General features: G+C 44.5%; 1 pseudogene; it reads right to left on the bottom strand.

Annotated features, from left to right (window-relative positions):
• Positions 1–13,390: 13,390 nt before the first annotated feature.
• Positions 13,391–27,160, bottom strand: part of LOC135018316 (acetylserotonin O-methyltransferase-like) — a 175,759-nt pseudogene continuing 161,989 nt past the window's right edge.

The raw sequence follows: 27,160 nt of genomic DNA, 5'->3' as shown, positions 1-27,160 counted from the left end.
CTACCTCTGTGTCGTCAGTGCACTCGTCGTCCATAAGTAATATAATACTATACTATCCATCCATCTACATTGTATACCTGTGGTGGCTTTTTTTCTTCTTCATACTAGTTTAGCAGTCTGCTGACAGTGTCCACCAGGTCCGTTATTATTATACAGTATATTATATATATATATAGCAGTACGGTAGGCCACGGCTGTACCTACCTCTGTGTCGTCAGTGCACTCATCGTCCATAAGTAATATAATACTATACTATCCATCCATCTACATTGTATACCTGTGGTGGCTTTTTTTTCTTCATACTAGTTTAGCAGTCTGCTGACAGTGTCCACCAGGTCCGTTATTATTATACAGTATATTATATATATATATATAGCAGTACGGTAGGCCACGGCTGTACCTACCTCTGTGTCGTCACTCGTCCTCCATAAGTAATATAATACTATACTATCCATCCATCTACATTGTATACCTGTGGTGGCTTTTAGTTGTGCGCATTAAAATATGGAGAACAAAAATGTGGAGGTTAAAAAAATAGGGAAAGATCAAGATCCACTTCCACCTCGTGCTGAAGCTGCTGCCACTAGTCATGGCCGAGACGATGAAATGCCATCAACGTCGTCTGCCAAGGCCGATGCCCAATGTCATAGTACAGAGCATGTAAAATCCAAAACACAAAAGATCAGTAAAAAAATGACCCAAAAATCAAAATTAAAAGCGTCTGAGGAGAAGCGTAAACTTGCCAATATGCCATTTATGACACAGAGTGGCAAGGAACGGCTGAGGCCCTGGCCTATGTTCATGGCTAGTGGTTCAGCTTCACATGAGGATGGAAGCACTCAGCCTCTCGCTAGAAAAATGAAAAAACTTAAGCTGGCAAAAGCACAGCAAAGAACTGTGCGTTCTTCGAAATCACAAATCCCCAAGGAGAGTCCAATTGTGTCGGTTGCGATGCCTGACCTTCCCAACACTGGACGGGAAGAGCTTGCGCCTTCCACCATTTGCACGCCCCCTGCAAGTGCTGGAAGGAGCACTCGCAGTCCAGTTCCTGATAGTCAAATTGAAGATGTCAGTGTTGAAGTACACCAGGATGAGGATATGGGTGTTGCTGGCGCTGGGGAGGAAATTGACAAGGAGGATTCTGATGGTGAGGTGGTTTGTTTAATTCAGGCACCCGGGGAGACACCTGTTGTCCGTGGGAGGAATATGGCCATTGACATGCCTGGTCAAAATACAAAAAAAAAATCAGCTCTACGGTGTGGAATTATTTCAACACAAATGCGGACAACAGGTGTCAAGCCGTGTGTTGCCTTTGTCAAGCTGTAATAAGTAGGGGTAAGGACGTTAACCACCTCGGAACATCCTCCCTTATACGTCACCTGCAGCGCATTCATCATAAGTCAGTGACAAGTTCAAAAACTTTGGGCGACAGCGGAAGCAGTCCACTGACCAGTAAATCCCTTCCTCTTGTAACCAAGCTCACGCAAACCACACCACCAACTCCCTCAGTGTCAATTTCCTCCTTACCCAGGAAAGCCAATAGTCCTGCAGGCCATGTCACTGGCAAGTCTGACGAGTCCTCTCCTGCCTGGGATTTCTCAGATGCATCCTTGAGTGTAACGCCTACTGCTGCTGGCGCTGCTGTTGTTGATGCTGGGAGTCGATGGTCATCCCAGAGGGGAAGTCGGAAGACCACTTGTACTACTTCCAGTAAGCAATTGACTGTCCAACAGTCCTTTGCGAGGAAGATGAAATATCACAGCAGTCATCCTGCTGCAAAGCGGATAACTGAGGCCTTGGCAGCCTGGGCGGTGAGAAACGTGGTTCCGGTATCCATCATTACTGCAGAGGCAACTAGAGACTTGTCGGAGGTACTGTGTCCCTGGTACCAAATACCATCTAGGTTCCATTTCTCTAGGCAGGCGATACCGAAAATGTACACAGACCTCAGAAAAAGACTCACCAGTGTCCTAAAAAATGCAGTTGTACCCAATGTCCACTTAACCACGAACATGTGGACAAGAGGAGCAGGGCAGACTCAGGACTACATGACTGTTACAGCTCACTGGGTAGATGTATTGCCTCCCGCTGCAAGAACAGCAGCAGCGGCACCAGTAGCAGCATCTAGCAAACGCCAACTCGTTCCTAGGCAGGCTACGCTTTGTATCACCGCTTTCCAGAATACGCACACAGCTGAAAACCTCTTACGGCAACTGAGGAAGATCATCGCAGAATGGCTTACCCCAATTGGACTCTCCTGGGGATTTGTGGCATCGGACAACGCCAGCAATATTGTGGGTGCATTACATCTGGGCAAATTCCAGCACGTCCCATGTTTTGCACATACCTTGAATTTGGTGGTGCAGAATTATTTAAAAAACGATAGGGGCGTGCAAGAGATGCTGTCGGTGGCCAGAAGAATTGCGGGCCACTTTCGGCGTACAGGCACCGCGTACAGAAGACTGGAGCACCACCAAAAACACCTGAACCTGCCCTGCCATCATCTGAAGCAAGAGGTGGTAACGAAGTGGAATTCAACCCTCTATATGCTTCAGAGGATGGAGGAGCAGCAAAAGGCCATTCAAGCCTATACATCTGCCCACGATATAGGCAAAGGAGGTGGAATGCACCTGTCTCAAGCGCAGTGGAGAATGATTTCAACGTTGTGCAAGGTTCTGCAACCTTTTGAACTTGCCACATGTGAAGTCAGTTCAGACACTGCCAGCCTGAGTCAGGTCATTCCCCTCGTCAGGCTTTTGCAGAAGAAGCTGGAGACATTGAAGGAGGAGCTAAAACAGAGCGATTCCGCTAGGCATGTGGGACTTGTGGATGGAGCCCTTCATTCGCTTAACCAGGATTCACGAATGGTCAATCTGTTGAAATCAGAGCACTACATTTTGGCCACCGTGCTCGATCCTAGATTTAAAACCTACCTTGTATCTCTCTTTCCGGCAGACACAAGTCTGCAGGGGTTCAAAGACCTGCTGGTGAGAAAATTGTCAAGTCAAGCGGAACGTGACCCGTCAACAGCTCCTCCTTCACATTCTCCCGCAACTGGGGGTGCGAGGAAAAGGCTAAGAATTCTGAGCCGACCCGCTGGCGGTGATGCAGGGCAGTCTGGAGCGAGTGTTGACATCTGGTCCGGACTGAAGGACCTGCCAACGATTACTGACATGTTGTCTACTGTCACTGCATATGATTCTGTCACCATTGAAAGAATGGTGGAGGATTATATGAGTGACTGCATCCAAGTAGGCACGTCAGACAGTCCGTACGTATACTGGCAGGAAAAAGAGGCAATTTGGAGGCCCTTGCAGAAACTGGCTTTATTCTACCTAGGTTGCCCTCCCTCATGTGTGTACTCCTAAAGAGTGTTTAGTGAAGCCGCTCACCTTGTCAGCAATCGGCGTACGAGGTTACTTCCAGAAAATGTGGAGAAGATGATGTTCATTAAAATGAATTATAATCAATTCCTCCGTGGAGACATTCACCAGCAGCAATTGCCTCCAGAAAGTGCACGGGGACCTGAGATGGTGGATTCCAGTGGGGACGAATTAATAATCTGTGAGGAGGGGGCTGTACACAGTGAAAGGGGTGATGAATCGGACGATGATGATGAGGTGGACATCTTGTCTCTGTAGAGCCAGTTTGTGCAAGGAGAGATTGATTGCTTCTTTTTTGGTGGGGGCCCAAACCAACCAGTCATTTTAGTCACAGTCGTGTGGCAGACCCTGTCGCTGAAATGATGGGTTCGTTAAAGTGTGCATGTCCTGTTTATACAACATAAGGGTGGGTGGGAGGGCCCAAGGACAATTCCATCTTGCACCTCTTTTTTCTTTCATTTTTCTTTGCGTCATGTGCTGTTTGGAGAGTATTTTTTTGAAGGGCCATCCTGCGTGACACTGCAGTGCCACTCCTAGATGGGCCAGGTGTTTGTGTCGGCCACTTGGGTCGCTTATCTTAGTCACACAGCTATCTCATTGCGCATCTTTTTTTCTTTGCGTCATGTGCTGTTTGGGGAGTATTTTTTGGAAGGGCCATCCTGCGTGACACTGCAGTGCCACTCCTAGATGGGCCAGGTGTTTGTGTCGGCCACTTGGGTCGCTTATCTTAGTCACACAGCTATCTCATTGCGCATCTTTTTTTCTTTGCGTCATGTGCTGTTTGGGGAGTATTTTTTTGAAGGGCCATCCTGCGTGACACTGCAGTGCCACTCCTAGATGGGCCAGGTGTTTGTGTCGGCCACTTGGGTCGCTTATCTTAGTCACACAGCTACCTCATTGCATCTCTTTTTTTCTTTGCGTTATGTGCTGTTTGGGGAGTATTTTTTTGAAGGGCCATCCTGCGTGACACTGCAGTGCCACTCCTAGATGGGCCAGGTGTTTGTGTCGGCCACTTGGGTCGCTTATCTTAGTCACACAGCTACCTCATTGCGCCTCTTTTTTTCTTTGCGTCATGTGCTGTTTGGGGAGTATTTTTTGGAAGGGCCATCCTGCGTGACACTGCAGTGCCACTCCTAGATGGGCCAGGTGTTTGTGTCGGCCACTTGGGTCGCTTATCTTAGTCACACAGCTACCTCATTGCGCCTCTTTTTTTCTTTGCGTCATGTGCTGTTTGGGGAGTATTTTTTGGAAGGGCCATCCTGCGTGACACTGCAGTGCCACTCCTAGATGGGCCAGGTGTTTGTGTCAGACACTTGGGTCGCTTATCTTAGTCATCCAGCGACCTTGGTGCAAATTTTAGGACTAAAAATAATATCGTGAGGTGTGAGGTGTTGAGAATAGACTAGAAATGAGTGTAAATTATGGTTATTGAGGTTAATAATACTATGGGATCAAAATGACCCCCAAATTCTATGATTTAAGCTGTTTTTTAGGGTTTTTTGAAAAAAACACCCGAATCCAAAACACACCCGAATCCGACAAAAAAAATTCGGTGAGGTTTTGCCAAAACGCGTTCGAACCCAAAACACGACCGCGGAAACGAACCCAAAACCAAAACACAAAACACGAAAAATTTCCGGTGCACATCACTACTATATATATATATATATATATTATCTTAACTGTAATATTATCTATTTACAATTATCTTATCTATCTATCTATCTATCATCATTATCATGCTTGGTGTTGCAGGGGTGAGCAGGTGACTGGTGCTGTGATGCGATGGGGTAACTGGTGCTGTGGCGGATTGGGGTGCCACTACTAATACCTTACGCACAGCAATACATACCCCTAACTCACTCCTTGTCCCCAGAATGGCCTATCTGCTATCTGTCTTTGCCCCTTCCCTATTGCCCTATTTTTGAAGCATTAATGTATACCAGTGAAATATTATCAATAATTAATAATCATTAATTACCTGTCCTGGGTCTTCTGCTGTAGTTCACCTTTGATCATTGCCGTGAGAAGTTTGGAGTCAAGGTGGCCTTGCAATAGGCAGGGATGTACCTTGCTTGATATTCCCCACACATGTTGCGTCATGGAGAATGCCCACCTGGAAAAAGAGAGAAGCGTGATAATATGTTCCTGGCAGACATTGATACTTAGAAAAGACAGAGGTGCAATGTCGGGCATGATAATGATTTTATCTTAACTCTAATATTATCTATTTACAATCTATCTTATCTATCTATATATATATATATATATATATATATATTATCTTACCGTTATGCTTATCTAATTACAATCTATCTTATCTATACATATCTATCTTATCTTATCTATAATATTATCTATTAAAAGTTTTCTTATCTATCATCATTATCATGCTCGTAGTTGCAGGGGTGAGCAGGTGACTGGTGCTGTGACGGATTGGGGTGCCACTACTAATACCTTATGAACAGCACTACATACCCCTAACCCCCTCCTTGTCCCCAGAATGGCCTATCTGCTATCTGTCTTTGCCCCTTCCCTATTGCCCTATTTTTGAAGCATCAATGTATACCAGTGAAATTTTATCAGTAATTAATAATCATTAATTACCTGTCCTGGGTCTTCTGCTGTAGTTCACCTTTGATCATTACCGTGAGAAGTTTGGAATCAAGGTGGCCTCGCAATAGGCAGGGATGTAGCTTGCTTGATGTTCCCCACACATGTTGCGTCATGGAGAATGCCCACCTGGAAAAAGAGAGAAGCGTGATAATATGTTCCTGGCAGACATTGATACGTAGAAAAGACAAAGGTGCAACGTCGGGCATGATAATGACTTTACCTAACTCTAATATCTATTTACAAGCTATCTTATCTATCTATATATATATATATATATATATATATATAGCAGAAGAAATCAGGTGGCACTCACAGACTTGTAGCTTGTGGAATCAAACTTCACGCAGTGAAGATGTTTAATGACAACACTGTTTTGTCATTAAACATCTTCACTGCGTGAAGTTTGATTCCACAAGCTACAAGTCTGTGAGTGCCACCTGATTTCTTCTGCTATATACAGGTGGGCCAGCAAGGTCCACAAGGAAGGGCACCACAGCAAGCTGTTTTGGATGAGTGCCGGGGCAGTTGTTTGGGTATATATATAAATATATATATATATATATATATATATATATATCATATCTTACCTTTAAGCTTATCTAATTACAATCTTTCTTATCTATATATATCTATCTTATCTTAACTATAATATTATCTATTTACAATTATCTTACCTATCTATCATCATTATCATGCTCGGTTTTGCAGGGGTGAGCAGGTGACTGGTGCTGTGGTGGGATGGGGTGACTGGTGCTGTGGTGGATTGGGGTGCTACTACTAATACCTTACGCACAGCACTACATACCCCTAACCCACTCCTTGTCCCCAGAATGGCATATCTGCTATCTGTCTTTGCCCCTATCCTATTGCCCTATTTTTGAAGCATCGATGTATACCAGTGAAATATTATCAGTAATTAATAATCATTAATTACCTGTCCTGGGTCTTCTGCTGTAGTTCACCTTTGATCATTACCGTGAGAAGTTTGGAATCAAGGTGGCCTCGCAATAGGCAGGGATGTAGCTTGCTTGATGTTCCCCACACATGTTGCGTCATGGAGAATGCCCACCTGGAAAAAGAGAGAAGCGTGATAATATGTTCCTGGCAGACATTGATACGTAGAAAAGACAAAGGTGCAACGTCGGGCATGATAATGATTTTATCTTAACTCTAATATTAACTATGTACAATCTATCTTATCTATATATACAGCTATATTATCTTACCTTTAAGCTTATCTAATTACAATCTATCTTATTTGTACATATCTATCTTATCTTAACTATAATATTATCTATTTAAAGTTATCTTATCTATCGATCATCATTATCATGCTCGGTGTTGCAGGGGTGAACAGGTGACTGGTGCTGTGGCGGATTGGGGTGACTGGTGCTGTGGCGGATTGGGTTGCCACTACTAATACCTTACGCACAGCACTACATACCCCTATCCCCCTCCTTGCCCCCAGAATGGCCTATCTGCTATCTGTCTTTGCCCCTTCCCTATTGCCCTATTTTTGAAGCATCGATGTATACCAGTGAAACATTATCAGTAATTAATAATCATTAATTACCTGTCCTGGGTCTTCTTCTGCTGTAGTTCACCTTTGATCATTGCTGTGAGAAGTTTGGAGTCAAGGTGGCCTCGCAATAGGCAGGGATGTAGCTTGCTTGATGTTCCCCACACATGTTGCGTCATGGAGAATGCCCACCTGGAAAAAGAGAGAAGCGTGATAATATGTTCCTGGCAGACATTGATACTTAGAAAAGACAAAGGTGCAACGTCGGGCATGATAATGATTTTATCTTAACTCTAATATTATCTATTTACAAGCTATCATCTATATATATATCTATCTTATCTTACCTTTAAGCTTATCTAATTACAATCTATCTTATCTATATATAAGTCTCCGAGTGCCGCCATTACGCTTCTATATATCGGGACGCTGAACCCCTGGAGGGCACCGGAGCCATTACCTAAGCAGTAAGCAGAAGTTAGTGCCGGATGTTTGCACATATATATTGGGAAAGCTGGGCATGCTAACAGCTGATTCTCTATCAAGGCACAACACATAACTTCATCTGACAGGACATTAACAACCTTTACAGCTAAAGTATTCTTGCTTCCATCCACACTAGCAGCATAACGCTGCAGAGGAGCTCCACAGATGGCGACAGGATCCATGGAGCCGATGGAGGTGACTCAAAATCTTATGGAGGTGGATACACAAGAACAATACAGCTATACGGATTCAGAAGCTGAGGCAATCCTATATAAAGCCAAATTCTCAGAGGATACCAGCAGTCAAACCCACGCGGACCTATTTCAGGATTTATTCAATCTAAAAAAACGGGAAGTAGATTTTTACTATCATGGCATAACGTTGTCAGAATATTATAGGGATAAGCTTATTCCCAGAGGCTTCAGGATACGCAATATGCCGACTATTGGGAGGTATTCAATACCATTCTGCCGCAAGTGGATCTCAATACTGAATAAATGTTCCATGGATTTAATACTGGCAGTAATTGAAGAATCCACTAGGGAACTAAATACAATTAAGGATAAAATACAGGCCTTTGAACAACTTCATAAAGAAAAACTTGAAAACGACACGGAAGAAAATTGGCTTGCCAAGCTGTCTAGCCAAGTGGAACAGCACAAACAGGACCTAATAAAATTTAAAAAAGAAAAATATAAAAAGGTCCAACAGGACTATCAGAAGCATCAAGTGTACTCTTGGCTAAATTCCACCAACAACCCAGCCGCCAATAGGCCTATGTTCCGCTCTAGACGCCCTTATAGGGAAAGGCAAGCACGTAACGATACCAGCACCTCGGCAAGCGAAACGGAGCCCCAAGCATCTACTTCCTCGTCTCAGAAACACCCTTTAGGGGTTACTACCCGAGCTGCTATCAAAACACCAACAGCAAGAGGACGCGGAGGGGGCGACAAAACGAGAGGCAGTACAAAGGGCCGGCCTCCAAAGAGAAAATAGATAATGTCTTCAACCTTTCATCTACCCCTTTAAAACCACAGGAAATTTCTATTCTCTCACGGGGATTGTCGTTTGTACCCACTACTAACTTTGACAGTTTTCAATGGAAAATTGACACTTACAAACTAAACCGTTCACTTAGATTGAAGGAACACTTTAAAGATTCCAAATTGGCGTCTGAAAAGGAACGCAACAGTGACATACCAGAGAAGTTAAGAAAGATCCAACCTAGGACACAGTTTGATCCCATCAGCAATAGCCCTGCAATCAAGACCTTCACCAGACTTATGGACCAATTGGGTACAGACATTCCAAGAAACAAGCCTTTCTGTAACAACCTCACACAGGAGGAACGGCAAACCATTACAGATTTAAGCCTACGTACTGATATTGTAATAAGAACAGCCGACAAGGGCGGTGCTGTTGTAGTACAAGCTATACAGGACTACGATATAGAATGCCAAAGACAATTAGCTGATACCAGCACATATGTATTATTAGCTAAGGACCCTACCTTTGAATTTAAACAAATTCTAGATAAGTTATTGTATACAGCGGTATCTAAGGGATATATTTCTACAGAACTTAGGCAAGCATTAATGGTTGAGTGTCCAGTAGCACCAGCTTTCTACACAGTGCCTAAAATTCATAAAGGACTAGAAAGACCCCCTGGTAGACCAATCATCTCTGCCAGGGGGTCTTTATTTCAGCCAATAGCGGTATATCTAGACACATTACTTAACCCTTGCATTCAGCAAGCTGAATCATATTTGAAAGACACGACAGCACTGTTGCTAATAATGGAGAATTTTGGGCTACCGCCTAAGGATATGCTATTGTGCAGTGCTGATGTGTGCAGCCTGTACACAAGCATACCGCACACTGAGGGTCTGTTAGCAGTTGAGGAGTTACTCACTAACAACACAAACTATAAAGGTCCACCAGTAGAATTTTTTGTGGAACTACTTAAACTTGTATTAACCAAGAATTACTTCATGTATGATTCAAAATTCTACCTGCAAGTGGCGGGTTGTGCGATGGGGTCCAATGTGGCCCCATCGTACGCCAACGCCTATATGATTATGGTAGAAAAAGCAATGTTCCACAACTGTAGACACCTCAGGTTGTACCTGAGATACATTGATGATCTTTTGATCTTCTGGACTGGTACTGAGTCACAATTGAGTGAGTTAATTATGAACCACAATGCGACTGGACATGCAGTACAACTGACCTACACCATTTCCCCTACTACAGTCCATTTCTTAGACGTTATTATCACAATGTCACATGAGGGCATTAACACATCCATTTACATTAAAGAAACAGACAGAAATACTATACTCATGCATGATAGTTTCCATCCCCAGCCATTACGTGATGGGTTACCTTATTCACAGATGTTAAGAATAAGGAGAATCACCAGCGATCCTTTACAAACAATACACGACATGGATGAGATGGTGGATAAATTCCGTAAAAGGGGATATCCACGTAAATTATTGGAAAGAATAAAAGATAAAGTGCTTAACACCCCTAGACATGATACACTACACACTAGTGGAACACATACAGATGGCCAACAATTTCTGCCGTGGGTCAATAGATTTAATACCAAAAGCAAATTTACAAAACAATATGCTAAAAAGTTTTGGCCCATTATTAACACGGATAGAAATCTACCAGCCCTCACAGGTACTAGACTTCTTCCCTGCTATACTCGTGGCAGAAATCTTAGTGATCTGCTAGTTAAAAGGGATATCACTAAACTTAAAAAGCAAGCAACGGTGTCACATTTTCTTACTCAAAAGACTGGGTGCCACCGTTGTCTGGGATGTACTACATGTAGATCGATAATACCAGGAGACTCATTTATACATCCGTATTCCGGGAAAAAATACACAATACGCTATGCCCTTACATGTACCACCAAATTTGTCATCTACATTCTGTCTTGTCCATGTGGCCTCAACTACGTGGGCAAGACAGAAAGACAATTCAGGGAAAGAATGGCAGGACATCGATCCGCCATTAGGGCAGCACTTGAGACCGGGACCAGTGACCAGCCAGTGGCCAGACACTGTGCAGAGGCTAATCACAGTATAGCCAGTATCAAAATAAAATTGATAGATCATGTGCCAATGAATCTGAGAGGTGGAAATAGGAAGAAAAAATTACTCCAACTAGAAAGTAAATGGATTCATACATTGGAGACACTAGCCCCAAGGGGACTAAATGATTCCTTGGGTCTACAATGTTTTTTGTAGATATAAAAGCAATTAATCTTATTTCCCTTTATCTATTAGGGGAGAAGTCTCAAGGAACTCCCGTTTAGGTAGCTGCTATTCTCTATTGCATATAGCCTCATTCGTAGCTATATGATTTGCTCTTTATTCCACCCTAATTAGAATATGTTCGAATAGTCTTTGTTTTAACAATGGCCCTCATTCCGAGTTGTTCGCTCGGTATTTTTCATCGCATCGCAGTGAGAATTCTCTTAGTGCGCATGCGTAATGTTCGCACTGCGCATGCGTCAAGTAACTTTACTAAGAAGAAAGTAATTTTACTCACGGCTTTTTCGTCGCTCCGGAGAACGCATTGTGATTGACAGGAAATGGGTGTTACTGGGCGGATGTACGGCGTTTTAGGGGCGTGTGGCTGGAAACGCTACCGTTTCCGGAAAAAACGCAGGCGTGTCTGGAGAAACGGTGGGAGTGCTTGGGCGAACGCTGGGTGTGTTTATGACGTCAGCCGGGACCGAAAAGCACTGAATTGATCGCACAGGCAGAGTAAGTCTGGAGTTACTCAGAAACTGCTAACTCGGTTTTGATCGCAATATTGCGAATACATCGGTCGCACATTTAAGATGTTTAGATTCACTCCCAGTAGGCGGCGGCTTAGCGTGTGTAACTCTGCTATAATCGCCTTGCGAGCGAACAACTCGGAATGAGGGCCAATGTTTTTAACATGTTTGTTTTTTTAGATCACGGGTATACTAAGCTGGGAAGTAATCTGATTGGTCGCTAGGAACGAGCCCCCTCCTATGTCGTCAGCAACAGGGAAGTGACGGGGAACCCATAAGGCAATCAGCGGCAACCGGAGCGTATAGCTATGGGTCTAAAGCCAGCCGGACAGGTTGCCTAGGTAACAGGCAAGTGATGACGGCGGTACGCTATTGGAGGACGGCGCACGCTCTAGACGTCACTGCTGAGACGACCGGGGACCCTGAGACCTTTCCATGCTGCATTAGACGCGGGAGAGAGGACTGTCAGCTGCGACTGATCAGGTAATTATGTTCACGTTGGGGAGGGTATATAAGTATTGTATCTATTGCACTGTTTTGATTGTTTGTTCCTGACGACGGGTTGGAGCCCGAAACGTTGAAATAAATAGCATTTTGCACGCTTTATATAAGTCTCCGAGTGCCGCCATTACGCTTCTATATATCGGGACGCTGAACCCCTGGAGGGCACCGGAACCATTACCTAAGCAGTAAGCAGAAGTTAGTGCCGGATGTTTGCACACACATATATATATATATATATATATATATATATATATATATAAATCTTATCTTAACTATAATATTATCTATTTACAATTATCTTATCTATCTATCATCATTATCATGCTCGGTGTTGCAGGGGTGAGCAGGTGACTGGTGCTGTGGCGGATTGGGGTGAATGGTGCTGTTGCGGATTGAGGTGCCACTACTAATACCTTATGCACAGCACTACATACCCCTAACCCCCTCCTTGCCCCCAGAATGGCCTATCTGCTATCTGTCTTTGCCCCTTCCCTATTTCCCTATTTTTGAAGCATCGATGTATACCAAGGAAATATTATCAGTAATTAATAATCATTAATGACCTATCCTGGGTCTTCTTCTGCTGTAGTTCACCTTTGATTGTTGCTGTGAGAAGTCTCCTACGTCTCCGGCGGCGGTGTCTATCTTCAATTCGGTGCCGGCCCGTGAGCCAATCAGAGCCCGTGGTCTGGCAGCCAATCAGGAGCTTCAGCTGCCGGTCCACGAGCTCTGATTGGCTCACGGGCCGGCGCCGAATTTAAGATAGACACCGCCGCCGGAGACCTTAGAAGTCTGTGCGCCCGGCCCGGCTGCGTCAGTATGTGCGCACTGTGTGGGGCAGCGGTGACCAGCAGCGGATCGACTCGAGCCGCATGCGGTGGATGAAAGATCCGCATGCGGCTCGAGAGCCGCAGGTTGGCCACCGCTGCTGTATGTTCACACAAAACAAAGGTAGTCTGCATTAATACAACATTTCAATTATTTCTTAGTCAAAACATGATATATTAAATAATATTTAATTATAACTAAAATGCTTGAAGCATTAAAACAAATAAATTAGAAACAAAGGATTGGAATTTCTGTAAATGCGAAAATCATGCCAATTTTCTTCCCAGGATTGCATCATATAGCTTTCCAGTTGATTTCACTTGTATGTCCCTGAAGCCAGTCTGTGAGAAGCTTCGTGTATTCAAATGGGGTCCTTTTTCTGCCTTCTGTCTGGACCAACATGTTTAATGAGTACAGCTGGGAAGTCACAAGGCCACTTCTGTCTTCATTTAAAAGAACTTCAACCAGAAGTACTCCACCTCCTTTATATATCACAAATGAAACAGACAAAATATATTTCACAAGTTAAGATTATTGGCAACATGATAAAGATATATTTATATTACATGTATTTCAGATATTAAGATACAATTTTAATAAATTATCCTCTGCATATAAAGTATATATTAACTCACCACTCACGGCCTTTGCCACTCTATTGATTATGTATTCTTCCACTCCTGCAACATCTTTGACTTCTGTAACTCTCCTTAACCTGCTCTCGGTCACCTTCTCAGTGCCTCCCACACCATCCCAAGTCTTCCCACATGAAATGTAATCTTGATGCCCTTAACCCCACTATCTTCTCTTCCCCACTCAAACCCCTCCACTCTACTGTCACCATCTTGGCTTGTCCCTATCCAGTTATCACTTTGCACAACCACTCTCTCATCCTGCCTTTGGCTTTACCACCCATGTCACCTTGTTCTAAACCCCAACCCTAGCACTCCACACTCAGTTACTCCAAATATGCTCATCAAATTCTGAATGCATGTGAGGTAATCTCACTCTCTTGCTGTATTCCTTCACTTAAATTCATTCTCTATTTACTGTAGTTCTGTCCTTCCTCAAGCCAGTTTTTATTTAAGTTTTTCATCTGATCCCAATCTTCCAACCCATAATGGCTCTGCCCCACCTTTAACTCCTTTCTCTGCAGCCTCTCCTCTCATTCCTTCTCCCTCCACTTGTGATTTCTCTTAATTTTTAACCTCCAAAACAGAATCTATGAGACAGAAAATCCCATCTACCAGTCACTTCCAGCACTTATCCCCACTTGCTCCCTTCTACTTCCTCTTATGCTTCTTTCCTTGCAAGGCAGACATTTAAGATCTTCACTCTTCTCTCACTTCAACTTGTACCCTTGATCTCTTTCCATCCCCACACTTCGCTCTTTATCCACTAGCACATACCTACACCTTGCCCACCTTTTCCGCTCTAATGCAATCTTTCCCATCTCCTTCTAACATGTACTCGAGTAACCCATTCTCAAAAAAAAAAAATTCTCTTGACCCCACCAAATCTTTTGAGAAGATTATCAACACAGATCTCACGACTTTCTAATCTGAAAATGCTTACACTTATCTATTACATCTGGCTTTCTTCCCTTCCATTCCACAGATACTGCTCTGAGCAAAAGTCACCTATTACCTCCTCTCTGCCATAGGCAAGGACCATTTCTCTGTTCACAATCTGTTTGATATCTCTGCAACTTTGAAACCTTTGCAATCTTTTCTTCTCCACACTCTACACTTACTTGGGCTATGCTATACAGTCCTCTCCTGGCTCTCCGTTTATCTCTCCAGCCAATCCTCTAATTCAACCTACAAATTCCTGTTAGGATCTCTCAAGTTTCTATCCTTTACTCCCTTCCATTTTTACTCTATTCCTCCTCACATGGTTATCTTATCAGCTATTTCAATCTGCATCTATATCTTTATGCTTTGATCTGCATCTACATTTTTATGATGACTATACCCAACTCTACCGGTCTTCTCGTTACTTCTTGCAATTCCACCTCTCTTTCACTTTAAACTTTCTATTCTTTATCTCTTCTTAAATATGTGAATGGTTTTGAAGCTTAATTTGACCACAACATAATCTATTGTTTTACCACCCTTTGAATTCATAATTTCCCCATTTCTCATTCACTATGGATAACCACCATATATTTTTTCATCAACTCACCATAACCAGTCCCTTTCCGACTCCTGTCAGTTCTCTAGAACATTACCAGGATTAGATACTTCCTCACCCATGATGCCACCAAAACACTGGTCCACTCCTTTATCTGCAATGTCAGCTCCTTCTCTCTGGTGTCTCCACTTCACTCTTCTTCAATATCTCCTTAATGTTGTTGTCAGACTAATCGTTCTTTCACATCACTCTGTCTCTCTATTCTGCAAATCCTTCCACTGGCTCCATATCCCCTTCAGAATTCAATTTAAATTCCTCAAGCTCACCTACAAAACTCTTTCCCTCTCTTCTCCCACCTACATCTCCAACGCACACAGTATCCACGAAAAAGGTCTACAATCAATAGCTCGACCACTAATGGTAGACATGCATTAGGTCAACAGGGTCAAAAGGTCAACAGGGTCAAAAGGTCGACTCAACGATGGTCGGCCCATATGGTTGAAACAAGTTTTTTAATTTATTTTGTATTTTTTTCAACCTTTTCATACTCTACCATCCAGAGCAAGGCAACTTGCCCGAAGCATGGTGAGCAAAGCATGCCATACGAGGGGACATGGTACACTAATGGGGCTTGTTTGTTGCAGAAAAGTGACAAAACACCCCAAAAAATTGCATCTACCTTTTTCGTGTCGACCAGTTCCATGTTTACCTTTTTGACCTTGTCAAACTTTTCAATTGTCTACCTATTCTCTGTCGAACTTTTGACCCTGTTGACCTAATGCATGTCTACCATTAATGGTAGACATATTGGCCCTCATTCCGAGTTGATCACTCGCTAGCTACTTTTAGCAGCTGTGCAAACACATAGTCGCCGCCCACAGGGGAGTGTATTTTAGCATAGCAGGAGAGTGCGAACGCCTGTGCAGCAGAGCGGCTGTAGACGCATTTTGTGCAGAACAAGACCAGCCCTGTAGTTACTTATTCTGTGCGATGATTACTGCGATGAATGACACAGTAATGACGTCAAATACCTGCCCAGCAAACGCCCGGTCACGCCTGCGTTTTTCCAAACACACCCAGAAAACGGTCATTTGACACCCAGAAACTCCCACTTCCTGTCAATCTCCCTGCATTCGCCAGTGCGAATGAAAGCGTCGCTAGAAACTGTGCAGAACCACAATGCTCTTTGTACCCGTACGCCGCACGTGCTCATTGCGGTGCATACGCATGCGTAGTTTTGCCATTTTTTAAATGATCACTACGCAGCAAACAACGGCAGCTAGCGATCAACTCGGAATGAGGGCCATTGACTGTAGACTTTTTTAGTGTAGATCTAATAAAACACATCTCGGCAATTCACCTTCTCTGTGATCACCAGTTCTCAATGACATCTCCATGAACTCTCCCACAATGCTCTAATCCCCCATCCTCCATTCCCTCACCTATTCAGTCATGACTACCCTCCTCCTGCCACCTTATTTACATTGTAGCTCTCTAGCACCACCACTCCCACTTCTCACCTTACAAACTTACAGACATTACCCTCTGTCGCAGGGCCTGATTCCAGTCACCCTAGGCTAGGGGCGGGCAACAGGCGGCCCGCAGACCGATCCTGCCTGGCCCGCTGTGCCCCACCAGAGTGCAATGACAAGCGGCCCGACATGCCGCTTGTCATTGCACTGCTCTCAGACGCGGCACCGCTGAGGAAATCCTGGTCACGTCACAGGGTCAGCTGACCGGGATTTCCTCTGTTATCATGCGCTGGGCAGCACGGTGGGCGGGCACTGCAGTGAGCAGGAGCGGCGGCCGAGAAGCAGCAGCCAGTGAGGATAGGAAGTGGCGGGCAGCGAGCGGGAGCAGGAGAGGCCACATCAGCAGTGACTCAGGCCGGCAGCAGCGCAGATCATCGGACAGCGGGGATTGTCTGCCACTGTGACAAACAGGTAAACCCCCTGTCCATCCAGCCCCTGGATAACTGCTTAAGCTGCTATATAGGTTTAGGGGTGGGGAGGGAGGGGAGTTAAAAACTGCAATATGGGTTTAGGGGAGGGGGGGGAAAGGGGGGTAGGGACTGTCTGCCGTAATGTGTAAAAACGGGGGCGCTGTCTGCCGTAATGTATAAAAACGGGGGCGCTGTCTGCCGTAATTATAAAAACGGGGTCGCTGTCTGCCGTAATGTGCAAAAATGGGGACACTGTTTGCCGTAATTATAAAAACGGGGGCGCTGTCTGCCGTAATGTGTAAAAACAGGGGCGCTGTCTGCCGTAATGTATAAAAACGGGGGCGCTGTCTGCCATAATGTGTAAAAAGGGGACGCTGTCTGCCGTAATGTGTAAAAACGGGGGCGCTGTCTGCCGTAATGTGTAAAAACGGGGGCGCTGTCTGCCGTAATGTGTAAAAACAGGGGCGCTGTCTACAGTAATGTATAAAAACGGGGGTGCTGTCTGCCGTAATGTGTAAAAAGGGACGCTGTCTGCCGTAATGTGTAAAAACGGGGGCGCTGTCTGCCGTAATGTGTAAAAACGGGGGTGCTGTCTGCGGTAATGTGTAAAAACGGGGGCGCTGTCTGCCGTAATGTATAAAAATGTGAGCGCTGTCTGCCGTAATGTGTAAAAACAGGGGCACTGTCTGCCGTAATGTGTAAAAACAGGGGTGCTGTCTGCCGTAATGTATAAAAACTGGGGCGCTGTCTGCCGTAATGTGTAAAAAGGGGACGCTGTCTGCCGTAATGTGTAAAAACGGGGGCGCTGTCTGCCGTAATATGTAAAAACGGGGGTGCTGTCTGCCGTAATGTATAAAAACGGGGGCGCTGTCTGCCGTAATGTGTAAAAAGGGGACGCTGTCTGCCGTAATGTGTAAAAACGGGGGCGCTGTCTGCCGTAATGTGTAAAAACGGGGGCGCTGTCTGCCGTAATGTATAAAAACGGGGGCGCTGTCTGCCGTAATGTATAAAAACGGGGGCGCTGTCTGCCGTAATGTATAAAAACTGGGGCGCTGTCTGCCGTAATGTGTAAAAAGGGGACGCTGTCTGCCGTAATGTATAAAAACGGGGGCGCTGTCTGCCGTAATGTGTAAAAAGGGGACGCTGTCTGCCGTAATGTGTAAAAACGGGGGCGCTGTCTGCCGTAATGTGTAAAAACGGGGGCGCTGTCTGCCGTAATGTGTAAAAACGGGAGCGCTGTCTGCCGTAATGTATAAAAACGGGGGCGCTGTCTGCCGTAATGTATAAAAACGGGGGCGCTGTCTGCCGTAATGTATAAAAACGGGGGCGCTGTCTGCCGTAATTATAAAAATGGGGGCGCTGTCTGTCGTAATGTGTAAAAAGGGGACGCTGTCTGTCGTAATGTGTAAAAAGGGGGACGCTGTCTGCCGTAATGTGTAAAAAGGGCACGCTGTCTGCCATAATGTGTAAAAAGGGATCTCTTTTTGAGTATTTTGTGTGTGGCCCTCGAATATTCACTGGAAGTGTTTAGCGGCCCCCCAGCTGAAATAATTGCCCACCCCTGCCCTAGGCTAATATCAGTGTTTATAATACTATCCTGTTCCTAATCCGGATCGTCTCTGTGTGAGTTCTATGTTCTGGACCCTAATTGGAAACAAAATATTCTTTGAACTTTCAATAAAAAAAAAAAACATTAAGTTCAAAACTATCTCTTCAGTATTTTAATAATTATCATTTTGTTGATTCAAAAAACTGCACAAGCATTTTGTTCATACTGTACACCATCATTAAGGTTATATATATATACATGTTACAGAATATATTCAATATATTTGAATAGTATCTGGAAAGGGATTTACAATCAACTATTGGATAATCAACCCCCCTAAACCCAATATTTTTATTGAAGCCTGTGCATCACATAAACCCAGCACCCAGTTGTTTGTATACTCTCCCCCCAGTTTATTGCAATCTCATATACTGTATATACCTCATATACTGTACTGCTATTAATGGCTTTTTAAGGCTGCAGCCACACATGCAGGGGAGGCAGATATAACATGTGCAGAAAGAGTTAGATTTGGGTGGGTTATTTTATTTCTGTGCAGGGTAAATACTGGCTGCTTTATTTTTACAATGCAAATTAGATTGCAGATTGAACAAACCCCACCCAAATCTAACTCTCTCTGCACATGTTATATCTGCCTACCCTGCAGTGCACATGGTTTTGCCCAATTGCTAACAAAAATCCTGCTGCGATCAACTTGGAATTACCCCCTATGTGAATTTATATACATTCACTGTCTCACTTCTCATTTCATTACAGTGTGTTTGACTCCATGATTATATTCTCTATAGACTGTCAGTCACTTTATTTTTTCCTTTTTTGTGACTACACACACACTGTCATTTGCTTGCAATAATTTGTGACACTAAATGGATCTCATTTACATATAACTCATACAGATGTTGCTGCTGCTGAGCCATACATATAGCGCACGTTAGCGAAATAAGGCATGACAAGGCACTAGAGCAGGCTTTCCCAACCACGGTCCTCAAGGCACACCAACAGTGCAGGTTTTAGTGATATCCAGGCTTCAGCACAGGTGACTTAATTAGTAGCTTAGTTATTTTGATTTAACCATCTGTGCTGCAGCCTGGATATCACTAAAACCTGCACTGTTGGTGTGCCTTGAGGACCGTGGTTGGGAATGACTGCACTAGAGGATCCACAGCATGCACTGCGCAGCTTCTCCACTGGGTGGCGATTGCTCCACTAATGAAAACTACAGTTCTGAATAGCAGCAGATGGATATGGAACTACAGAATACTGTACAATGTATTAAGCCCTGCCAAGCAGGCCAGTGCACAGTAAATACAGTAGTACTTTTTTTAATAGAGTAATACTGCATGGTGGAGGGTGGACTTCAAAATCACTGGAACAGCAGACAGTGACAATATGCCTTACAACTGAAAGCTCCCTGGTCCACTCTAAAATGATCCCTACATTAAATAGAAATGTGAACACAAAAAAAGGATTTGCTCTCCGACTCATACACAGAAAAGCACAGTTCAAAGTTCTACACAGCTCTCTTAAAGAAAGAAAATCAGTACGAGGAGCGATAGAGTTGGGATAGACAGCACAATTAAAAAAAATACAATGATCGACATCACTATGTCGCTATTGTCGATGGTTACCAATTTGCGTGTGAAGCTAGAATTCAATTGCTTGTAATGATCTGCTTGTATTGAACTGATTGTGCATCTCCGACGCACACAACCAGCAATACTTTTTATTCATTGCTAGGCTAATAGAATGCACAAGCAGCTTCTGCTGATTAATAAAATGTGGCATGCCTATATTCTGTGTGCGAGCGTGGCTGTATCTACATACAGTATGAGATGCTACGTTACAGTGATTTCGAGGAAAACACTGTAACGTAGCATTTCCTATGCAGATACATCCGCAGTCTCACACTGAATATAGGCATGCCACATAGCATTTTAATCAGCAGAGTCTGGTTGTGCTTCCTGTTTGCATAGTGATGCATATAAGACGTGTTTATAGTGTGGCAACTGTGATAAAACAGGATTATATGTACACATTTGAATTTAATAGGAAGAATGAATAATCATCAGTGTGGATGTGAATAGGAATCTCATTCATGGTTATATTTATTGCACTGAATACACAGACAGTGCCCGACATAGCACGTGGATCCGCTGTGCATCAGGACTATTCAATATAACAATATATCAGCAAAGTCCTTCTTTCATTTATTATTTTATTTTTTGTTTAAAACATAAAGGTTCCTATTACTTAGAAACTTGTAAGAGGTTTTCTCCACTATTAGGTATGGAGGGGATGTAAACTATGCCCCATATCTTCAGACTAATATACTTGTAAACAGTCATCCCCTGGGTCCATAGTCATTTCTACCACATAGCTACTTATCATCTATACTTGTGATGTGATGCGGTCAGCATCCTGGCAGTCGCGATGCTGGCGGTCAAGTGACCGGCGCGGGAATCCCAACACCACTTGGACACCTGGCGCTGGAACACCAACCACTGACATCCCAAAGGTAAGTATCGGGGTGACTTAGGGCATGGCCCAGAGAGTTCGTGTGTGTTAGCCGTAGCTGCCACCCTCCCCCAAGGCTTAACCCTAGCTGCCACCCCTTACTATATTAGCCCTAGCTGCCACCCCAGGTGGGTTAGGATTAGAGTAGGGGGCAGGGAAGGGGTAATTTACCCCATTCCCTGTCAGCATTCTGAATGTCAGGTTGCCGATGTTGGTCATGTGACCACCAGCATCCCGTCCGCTGGGATTGGGTATCACACCCCTTTTGACAACTGATAACTAGCTTCAACAGAGCAGAGATCCGATGCACTAACTGAAATGACAGATAATCAATGCTTCAATCCAATTAGCTACCATTTCATCCTATGAGCCTGTCAGCTCTTAAACACCCTTCCGAGCAGTAACCTCTACCACAAATCAGTATAGGCCCGTACACACTGAACGATATATCGGCCATTCTATTGAACTGCCAGTATACATGCTGCGGCAGCCGGCGGTGATTGACAGCTGAACTGGCACACCCGCCCAGTTCATGACGTCAGCCCCCGACGGTTCGGGCAGTGTGTATGCACAGCACACTGCCCGATCCGTCCATAGATATACCTGCCGATCAATTGATTGGCAGATATATCTATCAGTGTGTACCCACCTTTAGCGACACAGTTGCATCAAACAAACTATGGACATCCCTGGGGTGATGACTCAATAAGAGTCTGGGGAAGATGATGTTATGCAAATTGATCCAAAACTAAGTATAACATAAAAAAGGAATGTCATGCAAGTGTTCTCACTGCAATGCATTTGGGAAACTCCTTCTACTGGGAACACCATGTTATTACACTCGAAGGGTGTATAGTATATGACCACACAAATGAAGTACAAACTGAACCAAAATGCATACAGTATATACTAGTGATGAGCGGGTTCGGTTTCTCGGAAACCGAACCCCCCCGAACTTCACGCTTTTTACACGGGTCCGAGGCAGACTTGGATCTTCCCGCCTTGCTCGGTTAACCCGAGCGCGCCCGAACGTCATCATCCCGCTGTTGGATTCTCGCGAGGCTCGGATTCTATCGCGAGACTCGGATTCTATATAAGGAGCCGCGCGTCGCCGCCATTTTCACACGTGCATTGAGATTGATAGGGAGAGGACGTGGCTGGCGTCCTCTCCGTTTAGAGTAGACTAGAGAGTAGTAGAGACACTTGATTTACTAATTTTGGGGAGCATATTAGGAGTACTACTTGCTGATAGTGTGACCAGTGACCACCAGTTTAATTAATCCGTTCTCTGCCTGAAAAAAAACGATACCATATACCAGATATACCATATCTGTGCTCAGCCTCAGTGTGCCCTCAGTGTGCTGCATCATCTATGTAATACTGTATATCTGACTGTGCTGAGTGCTCACTGCTCACACAGCTTAATTGTGGGGGAGACTGGGGAGCAGTTATAGCAGGAGTACATATTTTAACAGTGCACACTTTTGCTGCCAGAGTGCCACTGCCAGTGTGACTGACCAGTGACCACTGACCACCAGTATATTGTGATTGTCTGCCTGAAAAAGTTAAACACTCGTCGTGTGGTGTTTTTATTCTATAAACGCATTCTGCTGACAGTGTCCAGCAGGTCCGTCATTATATAATATATACCTGTCCGGCTGCAGTAGTGATATATATATATATTTTTATATCATTATCATCCAGTCTATATTAGCACTGCAGCAGACGCAGTACGGTAGTCCACGGCTGTAGCTACCTCTGTGTCGGCAGTCGCTCGTCCATCCATAATTGTATACCACCTACCCGTGGTGTTTTTTTTTTCTATCTTCTTGATACTAGTAGCTTACTTTAGGAGTCTGCAGTGCTGAGCTGACAGTGTCCAGCAGGTCCGTCATTATATAATATATACCTGTCCGGCTGCAGTAGTGATATATATATATTTTATATCTCATTATCATCCAGTCTATATTAGCAGCAGACGCAGTACGGTAGTCCACGGCTGTAGCTACCTCTGTGTCGGCAGTCGCTCGTCCATCCATAATTGTATACCACCTACCCGTGGTGTTTTTTTTTCTTTCTATCTTCTTGATACTAGTAGCTTACTTTAGGAGTCTGCAGTGCTGAGCTGACAGTGTCCAGCAGGTCCGTCATTATATAATATATACCTGTCCGGCTGCAGTAGTGATATATATATATATTTTATATCTCATTATCATCCAGTCTATATTAGCAGCAGACGCAGTACGGTAGTCCACGGCTGTAGCTACCTCTGTGTCGGCAGTCGCTCGTCCATCCATAATTGTATACCACCTACCCATGGTGTTTTTTTTTTCTATCTTCTTGATACTAGTAGCTTACTTTAGGAGTCTGCAGTGCTGAGCTGACAGTGTCCAGCAGGTCCGTCATTATATAATATATACCTGTCCGGCTGCAGTAGTGATATATATATATTTTATATCTCATTATCATCCAGTCTATATTAGCAGCAGACGCAGTACGGTAGTCCACGGCTGTAGCTACCTCTGTGTCGGCAGTCGCTCGTCCATCCATAATTGTATACCACCTACCTGTGGTGGTTTTTTTTTTCTATCTTCTTGATACTACTAGTAGCTTACTTTAGGAGTCTGCAGTGCTGAGCTGACAGTGTCCAGCAGGTCCGTCATTATATAATATATACCTGTCCGGCTGCAGTAGTGATATATATATATTTTATATCTCATTATCATCCAGTCTATATTAGTAGCAGACGCAGTACGGTAGTCCATGGCTATAGCTACCTCTGTGTCGGCAGTCGCTCGTCCATCCATAATTGTATACCACCTACCCGTGGTGGTTTTTTTTTTCTATCTTCTTGATACTAGTAGCTTACTTTAGGAGTCTGCAGTGCTGAGCTGACAGTGTCCAGCAGGTCCGTCATTATATAATATATACCTGTCCGGCTGCAGTAGTGATATATATATATATTTTTTATATCATTATCATCCAGTCTATATTAGCAGCAGACGCAGTACGGTAGTCCACGGCTGTAGCTACCTCTGTGTCGGCAGTCGCTCGTCCATCCATAATTGTATACCACCTACCTGTGGTGTTTTTTTTTTTTTCTATCTTCTTGATACTAGTAGCTTACTTTAGGAGTCTGCAGTGCTGAGCTGACAGTGTCCAGCAGGTCCGTCATTATATAATATATACCTGTCCGGCTGCAGTAGTGATATATATATATTTTTTTTATATCATTATCATCCAGTCTATATTAGCAGCAGACGCAGTACGGTAGTCCACGGCTGTAGCTACCTCTGTGTCAGCAGTCGCTCGTCCATCCATAATTGTATACCACCTACCTGTGGTGTTTTGTTTTTTTCTATCTTCTTGATACTAGTAGCTTACTTTAGGAGTCTGCAGTGCTGAGCTGACAGTGTCCAGCAGGTCCGTCATTATATAATATATACCTGTCCGGCTGCAGTAGTGATATATATATATATTTTTTATATCATTATCATCCAGTCTATATTAGCAGCAGACGCAGTACGGTAGTCCACGGCTGTAGCTACCTCTGTGTCGGCAGTCGCTCGTCCATCCATAAGTATACTAGTATCCATCCATCTCCATTGTTTACCTGAGGTGCCTTTTAGTTGTGCCTATTAAAATATGGAGAACAAAAATGTTGAGGTTCCAAAAATAGGGAAAGATCAAGATCGACTTCCACCTCGTGCTGAAGCTGCTGCCACTAGTCATGGCCGAGACGATGAAATGCCAGCAACGTCGTCTGCCAAGGCCGATGCCCAATGTCATAGTACAGAGCATGTAAAATCCAAAACACCAAATATCAGTAAAAAAAGGACTCAAAAATCTAAAATAAAATTGTCGGAGGAGAAGCGTAAACTTGCCAATATGCCATTTACCACACGGAGTGGCAAGGAACGGCTGAGGCCCTGGCCTATGTTCATGGCTAGTGGTTCAGCTTCACATGAGGATGGAAGCACTCAGCCTCTCGCTAGAAAAATGAAAAGACTCAAGCTGGCAAAAGCACAGCAAAGAACTGTGCGTTCTTCGAAATCACAAATCCACAAGGAGAGTCCAATTGTGTCGTTTGCGATGCCTGACCTTCCCAACACTGGACGTGAAGAGCATGCACCTTCCACCATTTGCACGCCCCCTGCAAGTGCTGGAAGGAGCACCCGCAGTCCAGTTCCTGATAGTCAGATTGAAGATGTCAGTGTTGAAGTACACCAGGATGAGGAGGATATGGGTGTTGCTGGCGCTGGGGAGGAAATTGACCAGGAGGATTCTGATGGTGAGGTGGTTTGTTTAAGTCAGGCACCCGGGGAGACACCTGTTGTCCGTGGGAGGAATAGGGCCATTGACATGCCTGGTGAAAATACCAAAAAAATCAGCTCTTCGGTGTGGAAGTATTTCAACAGAAATGCGGACAACATTTGTCAAGCCGTGTGTTGCCTTTGTCAAGCTGTAATAAGTAGGGGTAAGGACGTTAACCACCTCGGAACATCCTCCCTTATACGTCACCTGCAGCGCATTCATCATAAGTCAGTGACAAGTTCAAAAACTTTGGGCGACAGCGGAAGCAGTCCACTGACCAGTAAATCCCTTCCTCTTGTAACCAAGCTCACGCAAACCACCCCACCAACTCCCTCAGTGTCAATTTCCTCCTTCCCCAGGAATGCCAATAGTCCTGCAGGCCATGTCACTGGCAATTATGACGAGTCCTCTCCTGCCTGGGATTCCTCCGATGCATCCTTGCGTGTAACGCCTACTGCTGCTGGCGCTGCTGTTGTTGCTGCTGGGAGTCGATGGTCATCCCAGAGGGGAAGTCGTACTCGTAAGACCACTTTTACTACTTCCACCAAGCAATTGACTGTCCAACAGTCCTTTGCGAGGAAGATGAAATATCACAGCAGTCATCCTGCTGCAAAGCGGATAACTGAGGCCTTGGCATCCTGGGCGGTGAGAAACGTGGTTCCGGTATCCATCATTACTGCAGAGGCAACTAGAGACTTGTCGGAGGTACTGTGTCCCTGGTACCAAATACCATCTAGGTTCCATTTCTCTAGGCAGGCGATACCGAAAATGTACACAGACCTCAGAAAAAGACTCACCAGTGTCCTAAAAAATGCAGTTGTACCCAATGTCCACTTAACCACGGACATGTGGACAAGTGGAGCAGGGCAGGCTCAGGACTATATGACTGTGACAGCCCACTGGGTAGATGTATGGACTCCCGCCGCAAGAACAGCAGCGGCGGCACCAGTAGCAGCATCTCGCAAACGCCAACTCTTTCCTAGGCAGGCTACGCTTTGTATCACCACTTTCCAGAATACGCACACAGCTGAAAACCTCTTACGGCAACTGAGGAAGATCATCGCAGAATGGCTTACCCCAATTGGACTCTCCTGTGGATTTGTGGCATCGGACAACGCCAGCAATATTGTGTGTGCATTAAATCTGGGCAAATTCCAGCACGTCCCATTTTTTGCACATACCTTGAATTTGGTGGTGCAGAATTATTTAAAAAACGAGAGGGGCGTGCAAGAGATGCTGTCGGTGGCCAGAAGAATTGCGGGACACTTTCGGCGTACAGGCACCACGTACAGAAGACTGGAGCACCACCAAAAACGCCTGAACCTGCCCTGCCATCATCTGAAGCAAGAAGTGGTAACGAGGTGGAATTCAACCCTCTATATGCTTCAGAGGTTGGAGGAGCAGCAAAAGGCCATTCAAGCCTATACAACTGAGCACGATATAGGAGGTGGAATGCACCTGTCTCAAGCGCAGTGGAGAATGATTTCAACGTTGTGCAAGGTTCTGCAACCTTTTGAACTTGCCACACGTGAAGTCAGTTCAGACACTGCCA

Source organism: Pseudophryne corroboree, chromosome 2 (assembly GCF_028390025.1).
Source record: "Pseudophryne corroboree isolate aPseCor3 chromosome 2, aPseCor3.hap2, whole genome shotgun sequence".
NCBI lineage: Eukaryota > Metazoa > Chordata > Amphibia > Anura > Myobatrachidae > Pseudophryne > Pseudophryne corroboree.
The sequence above is the reverse complement of the archived record's forward strand: the minus strand, read 5'-3'. Positions and strand labels throughout refer to the sequence as shown.